General features: G+C 35.1%; 1 protein-coding gene and 1 long non-coding RNA gene across 6 annotated transcripts in view; one reads left to right on the forward strand and one right to left on the reverse strand.

Moving 5' to 3' along the window:
* Positions 1–27,396, reverse strand: part of CDH18 (cadherin 18) — a 1,017,877-nt gene that overhangs the window by 382,316 nt on the left and 608,165 nt on the right. The gene's annotated exons all lie outside the window — the stretch shown is intronic.
* The window catches only part of LOC147584037 (uncharacterized), a 33,474-nt gene continuing 10,606 nt past the window's right edge, over positions 4,529–27,396 (forward strand). The window contains exons 1-3 of the long non-coding RNA XR_015240564.1: positions 4,529–4,708; positions 5,638–5,766; positions 10,384–10,416. This is a non-coding gene — a long non-coding RNA (uncharacterized LOC147584037). The remainder of the gene's footprint in view (positions 4,709–5,637; positions 5,767–10,383; positions 10,417–27,396) is intronic.

Here is a 27,396-nt window from a genome sequence, read left to right on the forward strand (position 1 = left end):
TTTATATTTGGCCAATTCTTTATTTAATTCCAACGGTATAACATGATGTATTTAAACATCCCATTCAAACACAAATAATACAATCTACTATAGATGGGTAAGATTGTACTACTATGAGTCTATTGACAGTCAAGCCTGGCAACGTGATTTCAGCCTTGTAAGATCTGAGCGGACATCCAGTTAAGTGGTCCCTGACTTCTAACACATGAAAACTAAGAGATAATAAATGGATTTGGCTCAAGTGCGTGAAAGTGTGCTAATCCATCACAACAGAAAGAGAAAAGGAATGCATGCCCCAACCCTCAAGTACTCAGTCCCAGAATAACTTTCTGGAGATAAGAATCTAAATCGCTGTATTTCAGCTTCCCTCTACCAGATGAAGGAAAATCCAAAGATATGAGAGCAAATCTGGATGAGTGGATGGATGCGACTGAAGAAAAATTTCATAAAAGGACAAAGGTTCCAGTAACAACTCAAAACATAAAAGGGAGGCATCTGGCTTGGAAAGTTAAGGTATGTACTAGTTTTTTTGTTTCTGAAAAAAAAAATCATTCTTGTTATTGGTCATGGCTGATTTTGATGACTAAGACAGACTCCATGGTACTCTAGGGCAATTTTAGGTAAAAGCTCCTGTATATTGATGCAGAGAACTTTAACTTTGGAAGTCAGCTGTTACCATGTGGAAAAACAAAACAAAACAAAACAAAACGCCTGACTAAGCATGACTCAGAAGGAAAACCGCTCCTCTTACCTTGATGTTCCATCATTGCCCTGATCTATATGTCCCATTGAAAGTGCACACTGGGTCTGTGTAAGTGACAGCTCATCAGTGGTGACAGCAGCAAAGAACATTATGGCATCATAGTTTGCAGGCATAGTCAGTGACAGGAGGATTCCTTTGGGAACACTAAGAATTTCCACAGAACTCTCAGGGACACAAGATACCTTGGCATGCCTGGAATATGTTGTGACTTCACCTGCAGCAATCAGATGCACATGCTCTGGGTAATACTGTCTTATAGACGCCGCTCTCTGGCAGGTGGCATTTTGGAACATGGGCTGATGATCCAGACCATGGATGGCACAGCAAATAATCTCAGAAATATCCTTTTGTTTAAGTTTGTTTGTTTGTTTGTTTTTTGAGAGAGAGAGACCCAATGGGAGAGGGGCAGAGAGAGAGAGAGAGAGAGAGAGAGAGAGAGAGAGAGAGAGAGAAAGAGAGAGAGAGAGAGAAAGAGAGAGACAGAGAGACAGAGAGACAGAATATCCTAAGCAGACTCCACACTGTCAGCTCAGAGCCCAATGTGGGGCTTGAACTCAAAAACCGTGAGATCATGACCTGAGCTGAAACTAAGAGTTGTACGCTTAACTGACTGAACCACCCCTAAATTTCAGAAATATCTTATGAGTGCACTCCCTCCAGAGTCTAAACCCCCTCTTCAAAATACGGATGTAACCTCTGTGATTGGTACTATAATCACTGTGATATAAATGTGATTGCACATGTACTTAACAATGCAAGAGGCTACAGGGATATTTGAGTTGACATGCCATGAGATACAATAAAATGAAAATGCAGTGACCAGAGAAAGGAGGCATAAAAAGACAAGTTGAAAATGGAAGCTTATTAAATGTAAATGTAAATGTAAATGTAACCCTAAATGGCCTATATATTTCCTAGTAGTGGACCCAAAAAATTGAATGGAAAGACTTGAAAACTTTGGGCATCCAGATTAAAAAGGATGCAATGTCATTTTTCCGTATTTCATAGTGTCAAAATATAAACAAGTTGTTTTACCTGATACCAAACTCAGAAATAATCTTCTTTTCAATTTGCAGAAATAATAGGACACAATACAGAATTTGTATACTAGTGAGCAGTCTAGGGCATATTCTCAATCAGAAGAATGTCATTTATTCAACATAATACTACAAAACATACTTTATTTAAAAACATTAAAACTTTTAGAAATTTTACTTAAAAATAGACATTTCTAACTCCTCTCAAAAAAACTGGAGGTATGGTGAAATTTGGCCTGTCTCCAGTTTAGCAATGATCTCTGTGAGCTGGGAAGTACATGCTTACTTGACAATGGCCTATCATCCTGAGGTTAGCACTATATTCTCCATGTTTTATTCCATCCAGCCTGATTTCTTATTTTAGTTATCTGCCTGCCTCCTCTAGGCTAAGGAGTTTGGAATCTCTTAATGTCTTTAATAATATCTCCCACAACATCTCTATGAACATACAACAAAGCATTTCATATGTTTCTATAGTAACAATCTCAATGTAACTAATCATGCTTTCCTTTTAATCTTAGCTCAAAGAAAGATAAGAATAAAGTCTAATTCTCAATCATATAATCTATATTTACCATCACAGTGAACAGACTTGCTTACTTCCTTTTATGGTCTTGATCTTTACTTTTGATTTGTTCCCCATTAACTATATAATTTACAGGCTTTCTGGGGGGAAACAAGCAGATTTAAAATAAAGTAAAAAACACCTTTGTTGAACTGAATTTTTTTACATGATTTTACTTTATGCATCTCCTTATTAAATACTCACAAGCAATTTTCTGCTGTAATTTATCCAAGGGAATGGTTATCTTTATAATGTGTATGGGACATAAAGCACGTAAAGGAAACAAAAAAGTACTCAAGCTCGGTTCTTACTTTCACTGTTTACTGTTGTGGTTGAGACAGACGCTCAGGGTGAGGTAAGGGTGGGAAGGAAGCATATTCTCTCAAGGATCCTGACTGTCCCTAAAGGATCTCACAAGACCAGTTATACTTAACCATTGACTTGCATCAGAATCACCTAGAAGGCTTGTTAAAAGTAGACTGCTGGGGCACTTGGGTGGCTCAGTCAGTTGAGTGTCAGACTTTAGCTCAGGTCATGATCTCAGAGCTTGTAAATTCAAGCCCTGCGTGGAGCCAGCTGCAGTCAGTGCATCGCCCTCTTCAAATCTTCTGTCCCCGCCTCTCTCTGCCCCTCCCCACTTACACACACACACTCTCGCTCAAAAATAAATCAATCTTAAACAAAACAAAACAAAACAAAACAAAACAAAACAAAACAAAACAGATTGCTGGTGGAGCCTGAGACTGCTTATCTAATGAGCTCACAGATGATGCTGATTCTGCCCATCTTAGAAATACCACCAGATAACCATGAACCCACCTATAATCCTCTTAGGGGTAGAGGAGTCTTATTGATTCTTAAATTCCCATTAAATTACACTTTCTCACATATGGGAGATGCTTAGTACACAACTATGGGAGGCATTAAGGGTTTGACAGTGTGACATAATAATATTTGGCTAAAAGGGTTTGGTGAGGCCTTAACAGGAAGTTCAGCTACTGAAAGAGAAGGACCTCATTCCACCTGTCAATTCTGCCTTTTTCCAGTGTACTGGGGAATTACAGCTGTGTATTTGAAAATACATTATGCTTTTTCTTCCATGAGCAATGTATATATAATCAGGATTTCCCTCTTTTTAAATGCAAGTACTCAAAATAAAATTGGATCCCTTGAATTGTTAAATCTAGGAGGAAGACTATATTTACTTTTAATTTCTATCAGTATGCTATACATAAATATATTTAAACATCTTGTGCTTTAAATATTTTACAAATGACAATTTAACTTTTATTTAAAAAAAGAATTCATGGGTACTTTTTTCATGTTTAAAAAAAAAATTAAAAAAAAATAAATAAAAAATAAAAAATAAAAAAAAACATAAGAAACAACAAGTTTTGGCAAGGATGTGGAAAATAAGGAACCCTTTTGCACTGTTGGTGGTAAAATGGTGCAGCCAGTGTGGAAAACAGTATGGAGTGTCCTCGAAAATTTAAAAATAGAACTACCCTACAATCTAGCATTTGCTTTAGGTATTTACCTAAAGGTTACCAAGACACTCATGTGAAGGGACACATGCACCCCAATGTTTATAGCAGCATTATCAACAATAGCCAAATTATGGAAAGAGCCCAAATGTCCGCTGATGAATGGATAAAGAAGTGGTATGTATGGGTACACACATATATACACATATACCACACACACATACACACACACAGGGAATGTTATTCATCCATAAAAGGGAATGAAATCTTGCCATTTGCAATATGTGGATGGAGTATGAGTGTATTACGCTAAGTGAAGTCAGTCAGAGAAAGACAAATACCATATGATTTCACTCATATGTGGAATTTAAGAAACAAAACTGATGTTCATGGGAGAGGTGGGGGGTGGGGAGAGAGGCAAACCAAGAAACAGACTCTTAACTATAGAGAAGAAACTAAGGGTCACCAGAGGGAGGTGGGCAGGGGGATGGGTGAAATAATTGCTGGGGATTAAGGAGGCCATTTGTCATGATGAACACTGGATGATGTATGGAATTGCTGAATCACTATATTGTACACCTAAAACTAATGGAATGCTGTATGTTAACTATAATGGAGTTACAATTTTAAAAAAATGAACTTATGACTCAATTTGGGCTAAGGGAATCCAGGTGGAAATGATTAACTCACTTCTAGGCATGCTTATGCCTTGTGATTAATTCTCCATTTGTTCAACCTATCTGTTGGATGGACAGAGAAAACATTGAAGTCCCAGAAGAAGGCTGAGCCACACCATGGAAAGAACTAATCTCTGAATGACTATGGGAATAGAGGCCCTCACTGCTCTGAAAGACTTCTGGTAAGTAAGAAAATCAACTGTGGTAAGCTCCTGAAATTTAGAATTTACTAGTACAAAGCAAGCGTACTACAATTTTGGTAGGATTAAATTTTAGCTAGTAACTATAACTTAAATGTAACAAAACACATCACATGTAGTTAAAAGTGAGGGAAATAGTACCACTATCAAAACAATAGTGGAGAAGTCTTTTTAAGTAATAGTACGAGACAGACAGTATGCTTCAACATTTTAAATGGGTGTATGCTTTGAACAATTATAGAAATTTCTCCACAGAAGATTTTGAACAATTTGCAACAATTTAAACACAAAAATATTCATAGTAGTGGAGATTAAAAGACCAAATGTGTAAATCAAAAGTGACCAGCTAAATCCTTCATAGCATGTGCACACAAAGCACATGCTTTTTATTACAATGAATTTACAATGAATTACAATTTAATTACAATGAAATTACAATGAAGCTACTAAAAGTATTTTGTGTATTTTTTATTGACTTGTGCCCAGCTGCCTATATGCAAGGCACACCTGTTTGTAGTAACATACAATGAAAAATAGATATTGTCTTCTAGAGGGTATAGTGCTAAGAGAAATAAGAGAGAGAAAGATAAATACCATATGACATCACTCATATTGGGAAGAACAAATGAAGAAAGAAAACAAATGAACAAAGAAAAAAAAAAAAAGAGAGACAAACAAAAGAACAGATTCAAATACAGAGAACAAAATGGATGTTGCCAGAGGGGAGGTGGGTGGAGGGATGGGTGAAATAAAGATGAAGAATACACTTATCTTGAGGGGTGCTGAGTAATGTATAGAATTGTTGAATCACTTTATTATACACCTGAAACTAATATAACACTGTATTTAATTTTATTTCAATAAAAAATAAAAATCCAAAGAAAGAAAAAAATATTTTCTCTTTCCTTTAGGAACACTACAGTTTGGATACAAGACCTAGAACAAGTAAATAGAATTATGCCGATTACAGTCATGGAATTTTAGTGTTCTATGAAGTCAACAAAGTCAGAAATTATGAGCATGTTCTTTGCTCCTAAGAGGTAAGCCTTTGAGGACAGGCTCTGATATCTACTTCACATGAAATCTTGGACAAGATGCTTTACTGGATATTAAAACAATATCTATTTCTCTGCCCCTCCCCCATTCATGCTCTGTCTCTCTCTGTCCCAAAAATAAATAAAAAACGTTGGAAAAAAAAAAAAAAAAAAAAGAAGAAAAAAAAAAAATTTAAAAAAATAAAAAAAAAATAAAAAAAAAAACAATATCTATTTTCTCAAAATAATTTTTGATTGGTATATATCATAATATACAGCAAGTGTTTTATACAATATCTGACATACATTAGAGGCTCAGAAAGACTACTATTCAGATCGTTATTACAACAATAATTACCATTTTCATTATTGACATGGAAATCACTATATACTAATTTATTATGTGTAAAAAGACAGTTATAGAGAATCATATGAAGAATGCACCCATCTTTGAAAACTTAGATGGATAAAATGTATAAAAAGAAAATTTTCCCAAATATTCTTCCCTTTAGGTATGTGAATTTGGGGGCATTTAAACTTGTTCTTTATCATTTTTCTAAGTTCTTTTCTGTTCTTTTTTTAATTTTAATTGTTTTAATTTTTAACAAATGCATCTTAGAGGAAAATAAACAGAAAGCCAACTGTTCTCATATTCCTTTTAAATTGCTAACTTTTTATAAAACTCATATGCTTAAAATACATGAAATGACAGTGCTTTAACCAAAATTCTGAAATAATCTAATTAAAGGTACTCATATAAGGAACTCATATCGTGCTCTGTTAAAATGATACAACATAAACAAGGGCATGTAAAATATTGCCAAAACCCAGGAAACATAACTTTTCATGCTGCCTGTACAATGGTTCCATCTATAGAAGAAAGAGGTATGAATATTGTCATTCTTCCCAAGTTATTTCTATAGCTGATGGCATGGAAAAAGTTCCTACTAGGAACTGAGTTCCTACTAGGTGCTGGGCACTGCACAATCTCTATCCATTCTCTCACATAGCTTTCCAATTGTTCAAAGTGGAAGGTATAACAAATACTAATTTCATCCATGAAGAAACTCAAAGCTCAAAAACATTAAAAACCTTAACAATTATACCTCTGTTAAGTGGCAGCAGCAATGCTTATTTTTTAAGGATCTACGATAAATGTTATGTCAGATCTAGAAGGAATCTTAGGAAAATCATTTCTTGTGGCACAAAATAATAATTTACATTTTGATCAAAAAACCTAATTCTCACTTTAATTAAACTTTTCAAGTTTTCCAAATTCTGAAACAATAAGTAGCACACCAAAAAAATCCAGTAATGTGTGTCTCTAGTTGACTACTGTGAATTACTTTGTTCATACATTCAAATGCGCACCATTATACATATTCTCATTTTGGTAAACTAAAGAGATATGAACACGGATGTGATATTAATGTTCCTTTTGAGCCCACTGAATGATATTCTAATCTAATCTTTTAACTAAAATTAGCTTAACTGGCTCAATACATTTAGTGGTTTAATCTAAGCAGAGTCAAATGGGGATAAAAAAGAAAACGTGTAATGTTGTAAAGAGAGATTTTTATAGGGTGGTAAGAATGTCCTAAGCGAAGTGAAAATCTTTGTGAATTCTTAAAATGAATAAGAAGATGTAACTCCTTAAAAACAGTTTTTGCCAACTAACTTATTTTTCTTAACCCCAGGGTAAGGGGGTAAGGATTGATATGTCAAACACTGACCTTACAATAATGTCCATATTTGTAAAGAAAATGATGAAACAGAATAAAATGTGGGCCTAAAAGTTCCAGGTTACCATTTAAAGCTCAGTTCTCCCATTTATTACCTGTGTGATATTGGATAAATTTCTTGAAGTACCTGCCTTATTTCCTTGGTTGTGATATAAATATAGATCTAAAACATGGCATTGTTGTGACTCATCAGAACATTGTTGTGACTCAGCAGATACATAGTATTTACTGTAATTTACTGTAATTACTAGAGCCATGATGTGGCTATAGCAAATATTTGGTAAATATTAGAAGCCTTTAGATATTAAACTATTGATATTAAACCAGAATATTAAACTTTTATAAGGAAATGGAATACTTATGTGTGTCAGAGAAAGATCACAGATATTTAAGTAACCTATTTGATTTGTCTGCTTAGTTGTTTCCTTTTTTGAATTCCTTGTTTGGGTCCAACTTATTTGAATTTTTTCTAAAATGGGTTCTTCTCAGTGTTTCATGTGACTTCATGTCTATTTACAACTTAAATAAATACTTAAAAGCACTAATATCTTTTAAAGTTGACTTCATAAATCATTTGCTAGGAACCTCATTATATCCTACCAGGTGAGTTAAAGAACATAATTTACACAAGGTCAAACCCTAACACATTGCTTTTGGAAGTGACATAAGCCAAGCTCCTATTTGGGAGAAAAAGATCAATGCAATCATCATGTTCACATTCACCTTTATGTGTATTTCTATCTCTTCCACTCTTTAACTGCCCCATGAATCAAACATTTAATCCCCATTCAGTGGAAACAAGAGATGAAATAATTTAGAACTTAAAAAAAAAAAAAAAAGTCCATCTATTAGAAGCAGAGCCTTATCCCTATTAGGCACTTAAATACATTAAGTTAGGTTTTATTTATTTATTTATTTATTTATTATTTTTTTTTTTAATTTTTTTTTTCAACGTTTATTTATTTTTGGGACAGAGAGAGACAGAGCATGAACAGGGGAGGGGCAGAGAGAGAGGGAGACACAGAATCGGAAACAGGCTCCAGGCTCTGAGCCATCAGCCCAGAGCCCGACGCGGGGCTCGAACTCACGGACAGCGAGATCGTGACCTGGCTGAAGTCGGACGCTTAACCGACTGCGCCACCCAGGCGCCCCAAGTTAGGTTTTATTTAAATGAGGCTTCCAACCAACAAATACCATCCCGTCATACTGAGGTAAATGCAAACTGAGCAGTTTTAAAAAAGAAGCATTTTTAGAAGCCCTAAAATGAAGAGTAATTACACTCATTTAGGTAACCATCATATCTATAGAATTTAGCTTTCAAGTGAATTAAGCATTGAAGGATAGATTTATTTGACAGTTGCTGAAGAGCTCCTCTGAATTCCAATATTTTTGGTTGATATGCATGTGTACAAGACCAACTACTTTGAAAATGAAGAGCTGAGGGAAAATGTCAAGAGATCAATTTGGTGCAATCATCTCTCTGGACTTAAGCACTGTGGAATGATGTACAGTCAATTATTGAAGTGTCTCATTTTGAAGGGCCCATTAAATAGCATTTAATTATATCTGTTCAAAACATGAAGGAATTTTTAATGCAACATCCAAAACATCTAAAATTAGAATGAAAAATCTGTTTGAAACATTTGTATGCTCACAGAGAAACACTAAGAATGTCAGAACTTTCCAAATAAAGATTCCATTAACTCTCAAAAGGAATACTTCCCATTTAGTGGCTTATCTATTGCTAATCTCACCTCTAAATTCTTATTGACTATGTCTGCTCTAATTGTTAACATTGCAAACAATTTCTATTTACTCTTATTTAGCAAGATGGCTATAGCCTTGCAGGGGTCCCCTTTGAATTCATACACTTAATTACTTGCTTCTCTCCAGGGAAGGGTTATTCCTGAGAAAGGAGAGGGGAGAGAGTTTATTAAGTGGTGTCATAAACTAGACAGTAATATTATAGAAGGGATGTGTATAAAAGGAAAGGCCAGAAGAAATACTGTTAAGAAAAAATTATCCCAAAATTGGAAATAAAACAAAGGAAAGACAACATATCCTTTAAATGCCACATTTTTTTTTAATTTTTTTTTCAACGTTTATTTTTTATTTTTGGGAGAGAGAGAGACAGAGCATGAACAGGGGAGGGGCAGAGAGAGAGGGAGACACAGAATCGGAAACAGGCTCCAGGCTCTGAGCCATCAGCCCAGAGCCCGACGCGGGGCTCGAACTCCCGGACCGCGAGATCGTGACCTGGCTGAAGTCGGACGCTTAACCGACTGCGCCACCCAGGCGCCCCGAAATGCCACATTTTAATAGAGTGCTCAAAAATCATCCAAATATCTAGAATGGCTCTTTGTTTTTTGTACTATTTACTCCTCATTAAAGATCGATATTCTGTAAAGTTACGTGATAACTTGTAGATTTTTTTTTTTTGTCAGGTCAAATGCAAATGGCTCTATTAGAAAAGATACCATCAAAGGTTATGTTTTTTTTTTGTCCTGAAGGCCAACACTCAGTTTCATATCTAACCAAGAAATCTTATTTTAGTCCAACATTCAATTCTAATTGCTGATAAATACTCACATCTTCAAGTGCTCTTTGAATCACGTTTATTATTCTGCTATATTCCTTACTGATGAGTTTAATCCAATTTTATACATACTCATTCCATATTTTTGGGTAGTCAAGATGGTCTATATCCTGGCAAGTAGATGAAAGTGACTATTTTTTTTTAATATTTTTTAACCTAAACTTCATAGTGAAACTAAGCTTTACTATTTTCTATATCTGAATTCAGGTAGTGCCATATACTAATGTGTGAATATTAAATTTTTCAATAATACACCGTGATTATCCATGTTTGATCTCTCCTTAGCATGATCAAAATCATTTGTGCACCTCAGATTTGGTAAGTCTTATTTTACTCATCTTTAAGAAGATAATTGCATACTCAAAAACCATGTCACACTTTTTTTTCTTTTTTGCTTTGCTTTTAAATCTGTTTTATTATTTCATTACTTTAAATCTGTTATATTACTTGAAAATACAAGTATAGGAAAAAAAGAAAAGAAAATATAAGTATAGGGATATTCTATAAATTATATCCTCCATTGTTTATAACATTAAGATAAATGTACATTTAGCAATGTATACATATAGTATATACCAACTTCTTGTTTGGATGTTTTATTTCAAAAGTTACATCAAAAAGTTTAATTTTCTGAGGATAATTAAAAGTAAATTATGTAAGGGGCACCTGGGTGGCTTGGTGCGTTAAACATCTGACTTCACCTCAGGTCATGATCTCACGGATCCTGGGTTCAAGCCCCGCATCTGGCTCTGAGCTGACAGCCCAGAACGTGGAGCCTACTTTGGATTCTGTCTCCCTTGCTCTCTGCCCATCCCCTACGTGTGTGCGCACGCGCGCACTTTCTCTCTCAAAAATAAATAAACATTTAAAAAACTCTAAAGTAAATTATGTAGGGGCGCCTGGGTGGCGCAGTCGGTTAAGCGTCCGACTTCAGCTAGGTCACGATCTCGCGGTCCATGAGTTCGAGCCCCGCGTCAGGCTCTGGGCTGATGGCTCAGAGCCTGGAGCCTGTTTCCGATTCTGTGTCTCCCTCTTTCTCTGCCCCTCCCCCGTTCATGCTCTGTCTCTCTCTGTCCCAAAAATAAATAAACATTGAAAAAAAATTAAAAAAAAATAAATTATGTAAGACAAAACAACCCATATACATATTTTAAAACTGTAGATATTCTGAATACTTTGTGAACTAGCACAGGTTGGATTATTGTTATACATGGTTTTAGGTAGACATTATATTTTAAAATACAAAACACAAAGATTCATTTCCTAGGTTCATTTTGGTTGCAAAATAGTTTTGTTTTTAAACTCTCTGAGACCCTCTTGACAGCATGGCATCGATATATACTCATTGTGATATGAGTGAAGATTTTAAAACTTAGAAAGAAGCAATAGAATTTTTTTCATTAATATGTGATCTCTGCCAGCTTAGAAATAATGCCCTAGGACAGTACCGGGACAGAAGATGCCTATGCAAGACCGAGTAGCAGATTTCTACTATGTATCAGCCCTCCCTAGAAAAGGAAAGAGAGACATGTGAAATTCATCAGTTATGAAGATGTTTGGGGATGCATTTTATTACCTTCATAAATATGCAATTACACTTATATGCCCTGAGTGCTTTCGGAATATAATAGGAGTAACATGCTATTGAATGCATTAATCCTATAAAAGAAAATGTGTGCTTGGGCATTTCAAGGCAGTTTAGCCTGTGAATACCAAAATGGGATCTATCAACATACCCTACTGGCCACATGCCCCAGATGGCCCAAAAGGCAGACTGTAGAACCCCAACCAAGACTTACAGAACTGCAGTCTGAAAACTACATAAAAGAAGCTCTTAGGATGAGTCCTATGAATGTCTGGAAGTTAATGTCTGGCGGCTGAAGTTTGGAGTCACTGGTTTTAAGGAATGCTAAAAACAATTACTGTTTGAAACTATTTTATTTGAAATTATTATTATTTGAAACTATTATTGAGATCAGGTTGTAGAAGGTTCCACTAAACCATTACAGAAAAGTGTTCAAGGAACTTTAAAAAAAAAAAAGGCAGTTTATACTTTAAAACCAAGTTATGGGCCCTGAGGATCCCACACGATAATTACCCATGGATCATTTATCTCATTGATTTTATATTATTTGTCCTCTTAGGCACTTGTGATTTATTTGACTTCTAAACAGGACTTTTGCTCTTATGTTAGTTATTATATAGAAAGTCATGATTGTTTTGCCCAGTATATTTTCAAAGCTATATGTCTCTTCTCTCAGAATCACAGGGATCACACATCTAATGAGAGGCATAGTTTATATATATGATATATATGTGTGTATATATGTATACATAGATATATACGTATATGTCATAACAAAGTATGTGTGTATATAAACATACACATATATATCTAATACCTTGTATATATATAAAAAGTCTATATACACACATTAATACATCTAATGACAGGCATATTTCATCTACACTATATATACATGTGTGTGTGTATATATGTATAAATATATACACATACATATACATCTATATGTATGTATACATACACAACATAACATATAGTATGTGTGTGTGTGTATATATATATATATATATATACCTAATATATTGTGTATGAGTATATATACATATACACACATGTGTATATACACACATATATACATCTAATACTCTATATATATGAAATGTGTGTAACACACATTAATGCATCTAATGAGAGGCATAGCTTTTATACATATATATATGTATGTGTGTATATATATATACACATACACACACACACACACACACACACACACACACATATATATATATATATATACACACACACACACATATCTAGGTTATCATTTTATTCAAATTACTGTTTTGGAATTGGTCATTTTTATTTCACAATTTTATATCATTTTTAAAAAGTATTTTTTTATAAATCCAATGTCATATCTACATATAAATACTATATTTTAAATTATTAACTAAGATTTGAAAATACCACATGAACTGGAATCTGAAAGTCAGAGGGTTTTAATGTAAGGCCACACGTAATGTAGTTGAGTTTTTACTTCTAAATGCCAAAAAATAAGTCGCCAGTGGCGCCTGGGTGGCTCAGTCGGTTAAGCATCCGACTTCAGCTCAGGTCACGATCTCGCGGTCCGTGAGTTCGAGCCCCGCGTCGGGCTCTGGGCTGATGGCTCAGAGCCTGGAGCCTGCTTCCGATTCTGTGTCTCCCTCTCTCTCTGCCCCTCCCCCGTTCATGCTCTGTCTCTCTCTGTCTCAAAAATAAATAAAAACGTTAAAAAAAATAAAAAAAAAATAAGTCTCCACTTTTAAATACATAAGAATAGAGTTTACAGAAGAAATGGACTTACTGTTTAAAATATTAAAATAATACTATTGCTTAGTATGTACTATGTCATTATAATATATAATATTAAGCTATTCTTCATGTCATTTTTGTTTAAATTTCATTTTACTTTCTGAAACATGACTTAAGGAATAATTTGTTCTGTGTGTTTTATAGTCCATAAAGTGTTTATTTTTTTTCAATGTATGATTATTTTTATGTACAGTAAAGCATGGGTTGTCAGTTGAATATGTTGAAATGTATAATCTTTAAACATTTTATGGAGAATTCTACAAATAGCCTATCTTTTTCTGTATATTTTCAACTCACAGTCAATGGGAAGTTAAAACGATAGCTACAGTGGGAGCCTACATTCTACTAAAAAGTCTGAAAATAAATTCTGCAGCAAGGTTGTCTGCTTCAGATCATCCTTTGCTATAAATGACTGTTAACAAAATTGTTTTTCCCTAAACCATTGATGATGTTGGCAGTGAAACCTCCGAGGTAAACTCAAGACCTATTAATGGAACAGACTGAGCACAATGAAGGAAGAAAACAGTCCTGAAAGAAAGTAAAAATCTAGAAAACTTATTAAATACTGCCTAACAGAGCAACTACTGTTTCCCTTGAGGTTAGTTCCTATTTTAACTTGAAATGTATTATTTTGTTCCTTACCAATAGGAATTCCTATGCAAAATATTAAAATCATAAAAAATAAACATAATATCCAAACAGGAATATGTATATAGCATATCTTTATCCTTATATATGTATAACAGGTACATAATACTTGTAAAAAATGGTAAAGGAGGGGCGCCTGTGGCTCAGTCAGTTGAACGTCCGACTTCGGCTCAGGTCATGATCTCGCAGTTCTTGAGTTCAAGACCCGCGTCGGGCTCTGTGCTGACAGCTCAGAGCCTGGAGTTTGCTTCCCATTCTGTGTCTCCCTCTCTCTCTGCCCCTTCCCTGCTCACACTCTGTCTCTGTCTCTCAAAAATGAATAAATGTTAAAATTTTTTTAAATGGTAAAGGAATAACAAATACTCTAAACAATTCACATAATTTTGGATACACCTATAATAACTTGTATCCATGTGAGTAATTATCAACGTTCGTTTGTTATTTCATTGGCATTTGAAAGGAAATGATTTTTTCAAGCAACTTCCAGTAAAAAGATTAACTTTCTTTTTTTTTTTTTTTTCAATGTTTATTTATTTTTGGGACAGAGAGAGACAGAGCATGAACGGGGGAGGGGCAGAGAGAGAGGGAGACACAGAATCAGAAGCAGGCTCCAGGCTCTGAGCCATCAGCCCAGAGCCTGATGCGGGGCTCGAACTCACGGACCGCGAGATCGTGACCTGGTTGAAGTCGGACGCTTAACCGACTGCGCCACCCAGGCGCCCCAAGATTAACTTTCTTTTAATTAAAAACACATTTTTCTATGTTTATTTATTTTTCAGAGAGAAGGAAAGAGAGAGAGTGTGAGTAGGGGTTGGGAGGAGCAGAGGGAGAGGGAGACACAGAACCCAAAGCAGGCTCCAGGCTCTGAGCTGTCAGCACAGAGCCCAATGAGGGGCTCGAACCCATGGACCACTAGATCATGACCTGGGCTGGAGTCGGGGGCTTAACCAACTGAGCCACCTGGGTGTCCTAGGTTTCACTTTTTTTTTCTTTTTTGAACAGTCCAGCCAATCTACCCTCCCTTCTTCTCTCCCCTTCCTTGCTCTGGATTCATTTATTATTGTGATTATTATTATTATTATATTGATATTGATATTGTTATCATTAGCACTAATGCAGCTCAATTTAACCAAATATAGGACAACAATGCCATTAAATCACATCATCTACAGACAACTGACCATTGAAAGCAAAGTGGGAAGGGGACAGCTTGCAGTTGCTGCCACATATTATCAAGATGTTATATCAACATTTATTATTGACATTATCAACATATTATCAACATTTTTTTTTTGCTGTGTCATTTTGAGATGTGGTAGCAGTTCAATTAAATAATAAAGTATCACTAAAGAGCTATAAATTTATACTACATTTTTGCCCTACTTTCTACAATATTACAGGTAAACAGAGAAGATTTAGTGATTATCATTCAAGTGGTAACGTGAATGAACTTTGGTGCTAGAATACCTCAGCTCAAATTCTAGTTCTATCCCTGAGAGATGCCAAAGTGGCTTAATTTCCAATCCCTTCATCTTCACTTGTAAAAGTTTATAAAAATAGCACGTTCTTCAGAAGGTTGTTGCGAACATGAAATCTGTATGGCATCCAGTTCATTTTATTTTTTTTATCTTTTAAATATTTTTTAATGTTTTTATTCATTTTTGAGACAGAGAGAGAGAGAGAGAGAGAGCAAGCGAGCGAGCGAGCTGAGGAGAGGCAGAGGGAGAGGGAGACACAGAATCCAAAGCAGGCTCCAAACTCCGAGCTGTCAGCACAGAGCCTGATGCGGGGTTTGAACCCACGAACTGCGAGATCATGACCTGAGCCAAAGTCGGACACTTAACCAACTGAGCCACCCAGGTGCCCCAACATCCAGTTCATTTGAAACCCTGTTGAAGTATTAGTATTGTATCAAGCAAAGTAGGGCTGCATAAGGCATGTTGCTTAAAAAGGGGCAGTAAATCTGTAATGTGCTTTACATATGAGTCCAAGAAGGATAGAAAATTGGGATCATTATTGATCTTAATTAGATTAAATAAGAAAATAAATAAATATAACATATTAGGTTATATTAGAGGAAAACGTGTCAGTTAAGAAACAAAGTTTGTTGTTTATGTCTTAATTGCCAAAGAGCATACAAAGAACCGGAGTTCTGGCATTAGAATGCCCGAATCCTATCTTTTACTGACTAGCTGTGATATCTTAGTTAATATTTTTGCATCAGCTCTGTATATGGAACGGAACTACGAAATGGAACTCGAGCTGAAATTTTATTCACAGACGTACTGGGAGTTAATCCATGTCAAACAGATCTAGCAAAGCCTGAGGTGCAGTGAAGGGTCCACAAAAGAGGAACTCTATGACCAGTGTCATTATTAGTAGGAATAAATAATTTCATGTTATTTTATGTCATCTTAAAAGCATTTCCCACTAATTCCGGAAGGTACTAAAAGCACCATGGGGCAGGTGAAGAAAATATGTACCAGAGAGACAAAACCATAAGTGATTCAACTGGAATTTGAACTTCAGTGTATCCTCCGTCTAGTACATGAGTAGATCTCAGTGGTGTTCAGGAAATCACGGGGGTGCTGGAGATTCCATCAAGGGGTCTAGGGGACCAAAACTATTTTCTTAACACGGCTAAGTTGTTATGTTCCTGTTTCACTTCATTCCCTCTGTAGCGCACGGTGGAATCTTCCAGAGATTCTAAGACAGGTGCTACTGCAACAAACCGAATGCATAAAAACAAGTGTGCAATGATTGCCCTCAACTAAGTCAGACATTAAAGAGAGCTGCAAAAATGTACAACAATGCTATTTTTCAATTTTTTTTGGTTTTGAAAATACAGTTTTTCATAAAATTCGGCATGCAAATATGCAATGAGTTGTTATTTTAGGGAAATAGATACTTCTTTATTCTTACTTTTAGTTTCTTACATGGACAATATTCATACATACAATCCATATAAACAAAAGCTCTGGAGGTATCAATAAATTTAAGATTGGGTGAGAACAAAACTCTTGAGAGTCACTGTAACTGTTCACTTTATTTCAATCACCCACAGAAGTAGCAAGCACAACACGTATCTCAACTCATTCTTCTCAATCCTATGTCTTTTCTTGGAATAAAACAAACAGACACCTGGGTGGCTCAGTCAGTTGAGCGTGGGACTCTTGATTTTGGCTCAGGTCACGGTCCCAAGGTCTTGAGATTGAGCCCTGCCTTGGACTCCACACTGGGAATAGAGCCTGCTTGAGATTCTCTCCCTCCCACTCTCTTTCTTCCCCCTCTCAAAAAAAAACATAAAAAGATAAAACAAGACAAATACACCACAACTGTTTAACTCACATGTCTTAGTGGAAGCATCTTTAATTATCCAACTACTCAATCTTCATTACTTAAGACTGGGCCCAAAACAGGCACCTGGATCAAATTAGCTAATGTTATTCTCTCCTAAAAATTTAGAATTTAGGTTATGACTGATAAAGTATATTAGATGACTACAGCACATAGCATGAAGATTCACCTAGGACATGACCTAGCAAGCATGGTATGCCCCTAAAGCCACAGAAAAACACTAGACTCTTTTTTTTTTAAATTTTTTAATGTTTGTTTATTTTCGAGAGAGAGAGAGAGAGATGGAGTGTATGTAGGGGAGGGGCAGAGGGAGAGGGGGACACAGACACTGAAGCAGGCTCCAGGCTCCGAGTTGTCAGCACAGAGCCCGACGCGGGGCTCGAACTCATGGACCATGAGATCATGACCTGAGCCGAAGTCAGACGCTCAACCAACTGAGCCACCCAGGCGCCCCACGAACACTAAATTCTTATGCAGAAGTGGAGATAACATGAGTAAGCAAAGACAGCTAGTGGTCAAAAGAATCAAGATCATGGAGACGGAATGGAGAGAGAGACTGATGTAAGAGGCAATACTTCCAGCTGCTATAAGGAAGCAGCAATTTTAATTACTAAGTCAATTTTTTATTACTAAATCAAGTCATCAGTCACCTCCCATTTAAGCATATATTTTAACTTTTATTTTGATAGATCGCCTCGGCTGTACACAAACTTGAAATAATTAAATGATCTGAGATGTTATCTTTTGTGCGTAGCTTTTTTGGCTATATATATATATTTATATATTTATATGTATATGTAAATATATATATAACATATATAAATATATATAACATATATAAATACATATATGACATATATATTATATATATGAGATATATATTATACATATGGGAGATATATTATATATGTGGGATATATATATTACATATATGTATATATATATGAGATTTATTTATGCCAATAATGCATATCACTAGTTTGACTTTTTCAATGCTATATGGTATTGCCTCGTAGAATGTAACAATATGTGCTTATGCATATTACTGTTGATGCAAATTTCATTGTGTCTAGTTGGTGACTATGATAAAGAGTAGGTTAGAAGGAAACATACCTCAACATAATGAAGGCCATATTTGAAAAACCCAGGAGTAATACCATTATCATCTTCAATGGGGAAAAACTGAGAGCATTTTCTATAAAGTCAGGAACAAGACAGGACTGTCCACTCTCACCATTTAATATAGTACTATAAATCCTAGCCACAGCAATCAGACAATAAAAAGAAAGAAAAGGCATCCAAATCAGCAAGGAAGGAGTCAAATTTACACTATTCACAGGCAACATGATATTCTATACACTAGTAATGAGCAGCAAAGACACTGAAAGGCATCAATTCCATTTACAATTGCATCAGAAACCATAAGATACCTAGGAATAAACCTACCCAAAAAGATCAAAGACCTGTATTCTGAAAACTATAAAACACTGATGGTTGGAAGAACAAATATTGTTAAAATATCTATACTACCCAAAGCAATCTACACATTTAATGCAATCCCTTTCAAAACACCAACAGCATTTTTCACAGAACTAGAACAAATAATCCTAAAATTTGTATGGAACCACAAAAGGCCCCAAAGAGCCAAAGTAACCTTGAAAAAGAAAAGTGAATCTGGAGACATCACGATTCTGTACTTCAATTTATATTATAAAGCTATAGTGATCAAAACCGTTTAGTACTAACACAGAAATAGACACATAGATCAATTGAACAGAAAATCCAAAAAGTAACCCATGACTATTTGGTCAATTAATCTTCAACAAAGCAGAAAATAATGTCCAGCGAGAGAAAGACTGTCTCTTCAACCAACGGTGTTGAGAAAACTGGACAGCAACATGCAAAAGAATGAAATCAGACAACTTTTACACCATACACAAAAATAAATTTAAAATGGGTTAAAGACATAAATATGACACTTAAAATCATAAAAATTCTAGAGGAAAAACACAGGCAGTAACCTCTTTGACATTGGCCATAGCAACTTCTTTCTAGATATGCCTCTGGATGCAAAGGAAACAAACTTAGATATAAACTACTGAGACTTCATCAACATAAAAAGCTTTTGCCCATTGAAGGAAACAATCAGCAAAACTAAAAGGCAACCTACAGAATGGGAGAAGATATTTATAAATGACACATCTGATAAAGGATTAATATCCAAAATATATAAAGAACTTACCAAACTCAACATGCCCCCCCCAAAAAAAAATAATCCGATCAGAAAATGTAAAGAAGACATGAACAGGCATTTCTCCAAAGACATATAGATGGCAAAGAGATACATGAAAAGATGCTCAACATCATTCATCATCAGGGAAATACAAATCAAAATTACAATGAGATACTACCTCACACCTCTCAGAATGGCTAAAATCAAAAACACGAACAACAGTTGTTGGCATGGATGTGGAGAAAGGGGAAATTTCTTGTACTGTTATTGAGAATCCAAATTGGTGCAGCCTCTCTGGCAGACAGTATGGAAATTCCTCAGAAAGTTAAAAATACAGCTACCCTAGATCCAGCAATTGAATTACGAGATTTTTACTCAAAGAATATAAAAGTACTAATTCAAAGTGGTGCATGCACCCAGATGTTTATACCAGCATTATTTACAGTAGTCAAGTTATGAAAAAAGCCTAACTGTCCAATATAATATTATATATGATATAATTATATACTGATATTATATATATGTGTATAACTTAGCCATAAAAAAGAATACAATCTTTGCCATTTACAAAAATGTGGATGGAGCTAGAATATTATGCTAAGCAAAATAAGTTATTCAGAGAAAGGCAAATGCCATATGATTTCACTCATATGTGGAATTTAAGAAACAAAACAAACTAGCAAAGGGGAAAAAAAAGAGAGAACTGATAGTCGCCAGAGGGGAAATTGGTGGGGGATGGGTTAAATAGGTCATCAGGATTAAGGAGTGCACATGGTGTGATGGGCATTGGGGGTTGTATGGAAGTGTTGAATCGTTATATTGTACTGCTGAAACTAACATTATACTTTATGTTAACTAACTGGAATTTAAATAAAAACTTTAAAAAAAAAGTGCCAAGAAATAAAAGCAGATTTACCTGTCAAAAAAAAATAGTACCATAATGAATCAAACAGCATATAAAAATAGCAAAATTGAGTTGGTTTAAGTTTGAAACTCAAGACATTTCAAAATGTTTATAGAATATAGGAGAAAATGTTCATGTTTCTCAATAGATAAGAAAAAATATTAGATAAAATTTATCAACTAAGAAAATTCTTAGAAAACTATATAAGAACATTTACTTTATTAGTTTAAAGCAAACAAATACTTATTGGTACAATAATAAAATCATTTCTATATTTGTCAGAATCCTCCAGAAAAATAGAACCAACAGGATAGATGGATGGGTGGACACAAAGACAGACAGACATATAGGTAGATAGGTAGATGCCAGAGAGATAGAGAGATAGATAATAGGTAGATAGATGATAAATAGATGGGTAGATGGAAAGATAGATAATAGATAGATGATAGATAGATAGAAAGATAGATGATATAGATAGATATATAGACAGATAGACAGACTTAATATGGGAATTGGCTCACGCAAATATGGAGGATGAGATTTACAATAATATGCTCTCTGCAAGTGGAGAACCAGGATAGTTATTGGTATAATTCAGTGTAAGTCCAAAGACCTGATAATCAAGAGAGATACCAGTGTAAGTTCTGGAGTCCAAAGGCTGGAGAACTAGGATTTCCAATGTTAGAGGGCAGGAGAATGTCCCAGTTCAAAAGAAGCGAAAGCAAATTCACAGGTCTTTCACTTTTTTCATCCTATTCCGGCTTGCAAATGATTAGATGTTGTTCACCTATATTGGTGAGGGCAGATCTTCTTTATTCAATCTACCGAATCACATGCTAATATCTTTCAGAAACAACCCCACAGCCACACTCAGAATTATTTTACCAGTCTATCTGACACACAGAATTAAATATTATAAGTCTTTGAGAAATCAAGAGCAAGTCAAGCATGTCTTATCAGCATTTCTATTTAATGTTGTACAAGAAGTTCCTGTCAGAGAAAATGCAATGTGTCAGGAATGGCGGGAAAAAAAAAATGTCACTGAAGGGAGGATGACTACATACATAAGCAATTCAGAAAAATCTACGGATAATTAAAATGATTAATTTTAACATATTTGCTGGTACTCTACCAAAATATAAACACTAACTTTATTTGTACACAACAGTTAAAAATTAAAAATTTTAAATTAAAGAAATACTATTTATATGTTCGTCAGAGACCTTAAATACTTAAGAGTATACCTAATATAAGGTATGTAAGGCTTCTAAACACCACGTCTAAACACATTGCTGAAAGAAAACAAAGATATAAATAAGAGATACCATGCTCAAGGATCACAAGGTTGTGAATATGACAATTCTTTCAAAATAGATCTGTAGGTTCAGTGGAATGTTCATTAAAGAAAAAAATACGGCAGTGTGTGTGCATATATGTTTGTTTAAATTGACAAACTGAATATAAATTTTATCCAAAAAATGTAAACATCCAAAGTCAGGCAGCCAAAGTAATGTTGAAAAGGAAAACCAAACCTAGAGGTATCACAATGCTGGACTTCAAACTGTATTATAAAGCTATAATCATCGGGGCGCCTGGGTGGCTCAGTCGGTTAAGCGTCCGACCTTGGCTCAGGTCACGATCTCGCTGTATGTGAGTTCGAGCCCCACGTCGGGCTCTGTGCTGACTGCTCAGAGCCTGGAGCCTGTTTCAGATTCTGTGTCTCCCTCTCTCTCTGATCCTCCCCCGTTCATGCTCTGTCTCTCTCTGTCTCAAAATAAACGTTAAAAAAAAAAAAATTTAAAAAAAAAAGCTATAATCATCAAAACACTGTGATACTGGCACAAAAACAGACAGATCAATGGAACAGAATAAAGAACCCAGAAATGGACTCACAGATATATGATCAACTAAGCTTCAAGTGTGGGAAAGAATATCCCACAACAAAGAAAAAGACAAGTCTCTTCAGCAAATGGTGCTGGGAAACCTGGACAGCAACATGCAGAAAAATGAACCTGGACCACTTTCTTATACCATACACAAAAATAAACTCAAAATGGATGAAAGACCTAAATGTAAGACAGTTTTCTCTCCTAGAGGAGAAAACAGGCAATGACCTCTTTGACTTTGCCTGCAGCAACTTCTTACTAGACGGGTCTCTGGAGGCAAGGGAAACAAAAGCAAAAATGAACTATTGGGACCTCATCCACATAAAATGCTTCTGTATAGCAATGGAAACAATCAGCAAAACTAAAAGACAAGCAAGCAATGGAATTGGAGAAGATGTTTGCAAATAACATACTGGATAAAGGGTTAGTATCCAAGTCTATAAAAAATTTAACAAACTCAACACCCAAAATACAAATAAGCCAGTGCAGAAATGGGGAAAAGACATGAACACTTTTCCAAAGAAGACATCTCACATGGCTATCAGACATATGAAAAGATGCTCAAAACCACTCATCATCAGAGAAATACAAATCAGAACCACCATGAGATAGTACCCCACATCTACCAGAATGGCTAAAATGAACAACTCAGGAAACAGCAGATGTCAGCAAGGATGTAGGAAAAAGCGGAGCACATTTGCACTCTTGGTGGGAATGTAAACTGGTTCAGCCACTCTGGACAACAGTATGTAGCTTCCCCCCAAAATTAAAAATAGAGCTAACCTATGACCCAGCAATTGCAATACTAGGCATTTATCCAAAGAATACAAAAGTGCTGATTGAAAGGGGCACATGTACCCTAGTGGTTAGCAGCCCTATCAACAATAGCTAAACTATGAAAAGGGCCCAAATATCCAATTACTGATGAATGGGTAAGGAAGTGGCATACGCATACACACACACATACACACACACACACACACACACACACACACACACACACACACAATGGAATATTACTTGGTGATCAAAAAGAATGAAATTTTGCCATGTGCAACAACGTGGATGGAATTAGAATGTACTATGCTAAAAAAGTCAGAGAAAGACAAGTATCATATGATTTCACTTTATGTGGAATTCAAGAAACAAACAGAAGAACATAGGGGAATGGAAAAATAAAACACAGAAGGAGCCAATCAAGAGACTCTTAAATACAGAAAACAAACTGAGGGTTGCTGGAGAGATGTTGGGGGGGTGGCGCTAAATGGGTGATTGGCATTAAGGAGGGCACTTGTTGGGATTAGCACTGGGTGTTATGTGTAAGTAATGAAACACTAAAATCTACCCCTGAAACCATTATTACACTATATGTTAACTAACTTGGATTTCAATAAAATTTAAAAAATCCAAAGATAGCAAAGATAATCATAAAGAAAATGTGGTTTGAGGACCAGTACTATTTGATATAAAGATAATTATAATGCTACGTAGTAAAACAATGAATTTTGTGACATAGATTCCAGAATAAATAGCACAATGGAACGGAACTGAGACCAGAATCATTTCACAAATATACTACCATCTGACTTATGACAGAGGTGGTATCCATGCCATGTACTGATGTAAGCCTGATCATTTACTAAATGGTTCTCAACTAAAAATACATTTCACAAAAAAGTAAACCTTGACTCTCATCTCATATATTATAAAAAATATATAAGTTCTTTCTGAATGAATTGTAGATACAAATGTGCATGTTAAATCAATACATTGGGGAGTATCAACATGATTTGCTCTTGAATAGACACAGAGGAAACTGGTAAGGAAAATATTAGATATCTATATATAATATCTATCATATCTATATATATATCATATATGTATGATGATATATCTATATATAGATATGATATTATATCTATCATATATGACAGATATTATATCTATCATGTATGATAGATATAATATCTATCATATATCTCATATAGATATAGATATGATATACAGATATATATCATATATATATGATGATCGTATCAGAATATATAAAGAAATGTTAAATCTGATAGAAAGATATCCACGTTGCAGAAGTGGAAGTATTTTCAACCATTTAACTCCTAGCTATATAGGTATGTATCACAGAAATAATTTGTATATGTATATGCATCCAAAGACAAGTACATATGTGTTTATTTATTTATTTAAATTCCAGTTAGTTAACATAGAAGGTAATATTGGTTTCAGCAGTACAATATAGTATTTCAACACTTCCATACAATCCCCAGTGCTCATCACAGCACACACACTCCTTAATCCTGATCACCTATTTAACCCACCCCCCTACCAACTTCCCCTCTGGTAACCATCAATTTGTTCTCTAAAGTTAAGAGTCTGGTTCTTGGTTTGCCTCTCTTTCTTTTCTATGCTCACTTACATCTTAATTCCACATATGAGTGAAATCATATAGTATTTGTCTTTCTTTGACTAACTTACTTCACTTAGCATGAGCCAAATTTTCATAATCTGACTATTGGAGATAAAGCGGCTATAAATATCAGGGTGCATGTATCCTTTTGAATTTCTGTATTTCTGTATTCTTTGAGTAATTACTCAGTAGTGCAATTGCTTGATCTTAGGGTAGTTCTATTTTTAACTTTCTTGTTTTTAAATTTTTTTAATGTTTATTTATTTTTGAGAGTGAGACACAGAGCATGAACAGGGAAGGGGCAGAGAGAGGGAGACACAGATCCAAAGCAGGCTCCAGGCTCTGAGCTGTCAGCACAGAGCCCCACACAGGGCTTGAACTCATGAACTATGAGATCATGTTCTGAGCCAAAGTCTGATGCTTAACCGATTGAGCCAACCAGGCGCCCCTATTTTTTACTTTCTGAGACAGTTCCATTCTGTCCTCCAGAGTGACTGCACCGATTTACATTCCCCCCAACAGGGCAAGAAAGTTCCCCTTTTTCCACATCCTCACCAGCACCTGTTTCTTGTATTGTTGATTTTAGCCATTCTGAGTGCTGTGTGGTGATATCTCATTATAGTTTTGATTTGTATTTTCCTAATGATGATTGATGTTGAGCATCTTTTCATGTGTCTGTTGGCAAAATAAATGTCTTCTTTGGAGAAATATCCATTCATGTCTTCTGTCCATTTTTAATTGGACTATTTGATTTTTAAGTGTTAACTGTATATGTTCTTTATGTATTTTGGATACTAACCCTTTACCAGATATTTCATTTGCAAATATCTTCTCCCATTCTGTAGATTGCCTTTTATTCTTGTTGACTGTTTCCTTCGCTGGGCAGAAGCTCTTAATTTTGATAAAGTCTCAATAGTTTGCTTCCCTTGCCTCCAGAGGCATATCTAGAAAGAAGTTGCTATGGCTGGTATCTCAGAGCTTACTACCTGTGTTCTCCTCTTGGATTTTTATGGTTTCAAGTTCAAGTGCTTTTTAGTACCACATTTAGGCATTGTGGTACTATTTTTATGATTTTTGCATTTATGTTTAGAGACTGGACTTTGGTTTCCTTCTGTTGTAGTATTACATGCTATCAATAAGCTGTTTTTATTTTCCCCTTTTCTAGGAAAATTTATCTAAAATGCTGTTATTTCCAATTTAAATATTTGGAAAAATTCATAGCTGATACAAGCAGGCCTGAAGTTTCTGTTTGTTAGTTTTGTTTTCTTTTGTTTTGTCTATGGGATTTTTGGTGGAGGGGGAGAGTAAGTTTCATGATACCTGACTCTTCAAGTAAAACAGTATCTGGGAACAAAGAGATAAAGCCTTATAAAAATCAATAGAAATTGCTGTAACAGGTCATGTGGTCACATGTTACTGTGATTTTAAAGTGTACATATAAACCACAGAATCTAATAAAAAGCAATGTGAGAGGTCAGACTGTGTGTGTGTTTGTATCAGAATATTATATGTATTATTAGATATATGTAGACATTTAGAATACAAAACCAAAAAAAAAAACCATTTGCAATACAAGATAGTTATTAACAACAAAAAAGAGATTTCAAAATATGAATCACAGTATTAGTTTCAAGTTACTGCTGTAACAAATTACCACAAGCTTGGTGGTTTAGGACAACACAAATTCATTATTTTACAGTTTTGTTGGAGTTCACCAGTTCAAAATTAGTCTTAAAAACTAAAATCTATTGGCCATGTTGTGTTCCTTCTATATTCTGAGGTAAATCTGTTTCCTTGTTATTTCCAGATTCTAGAGGCTGCCTGCATCCTTTGGCCTGTGACCTCTCCTCCATCTCAATCTTTCTTTGTACCGTCACATGTTTCTTCTTTCCAGCTCTGACCCTCCCACTTCCCTTTTACATGTACACTTGTAATTACATTAGGGAATCTGGATAATTCAGGATATTCTCCCCATCTTAAAATCCTGAAATGCACCTCTAACGTCCTTTTTACTTTTTAAAGTAATGTATTTACACATTCTGAAAGTTAGAATTGGAAACCACTGGGGAGAAATCATTCAGCCTACTTCAATGAGTTTGCTGAACATATAAAATGTTCGTGGCTTAAATTTCAGTCCCAAGAGCATTTACTTGGGAGAAATAACATAACTTTGACACTACACAGAAAATATGGCCATCTCATTAATCAAACTCAGGATAGTATTAGTCCAGCACAGTAATTTATGTGCTTGCAATAATTTATCCTAAGTAACTACTACACTCCCGTGTTATAGATGGACCTACATAGGAAACAAATTTAATCATAGTTTCTGTATGGGTATGGAATCAGAAAAGATTTCATTATATAACAGAAAGTTTACTACTAAGGGGAAAATATATAGTGAACCATCCATTTCTACAACAGTAAATAACATTTCTATGACTTCAATATCTAGGGTTCATTACCAAA

The sequence above is a fragment of the Puma concolor genome, chromosome A1 (genome assembly GCF_028749965.1).
Source record: "Puma concolor isolate L17-30 chromosome A1, mPumCon1.1.hap2, whole genome shotgun sequence".
Lineage (NCBI taxonomy): Eukaryota > Metazoa > Chordata > Mammalia > Carnivora > Felidae > Puma > Puma concolor.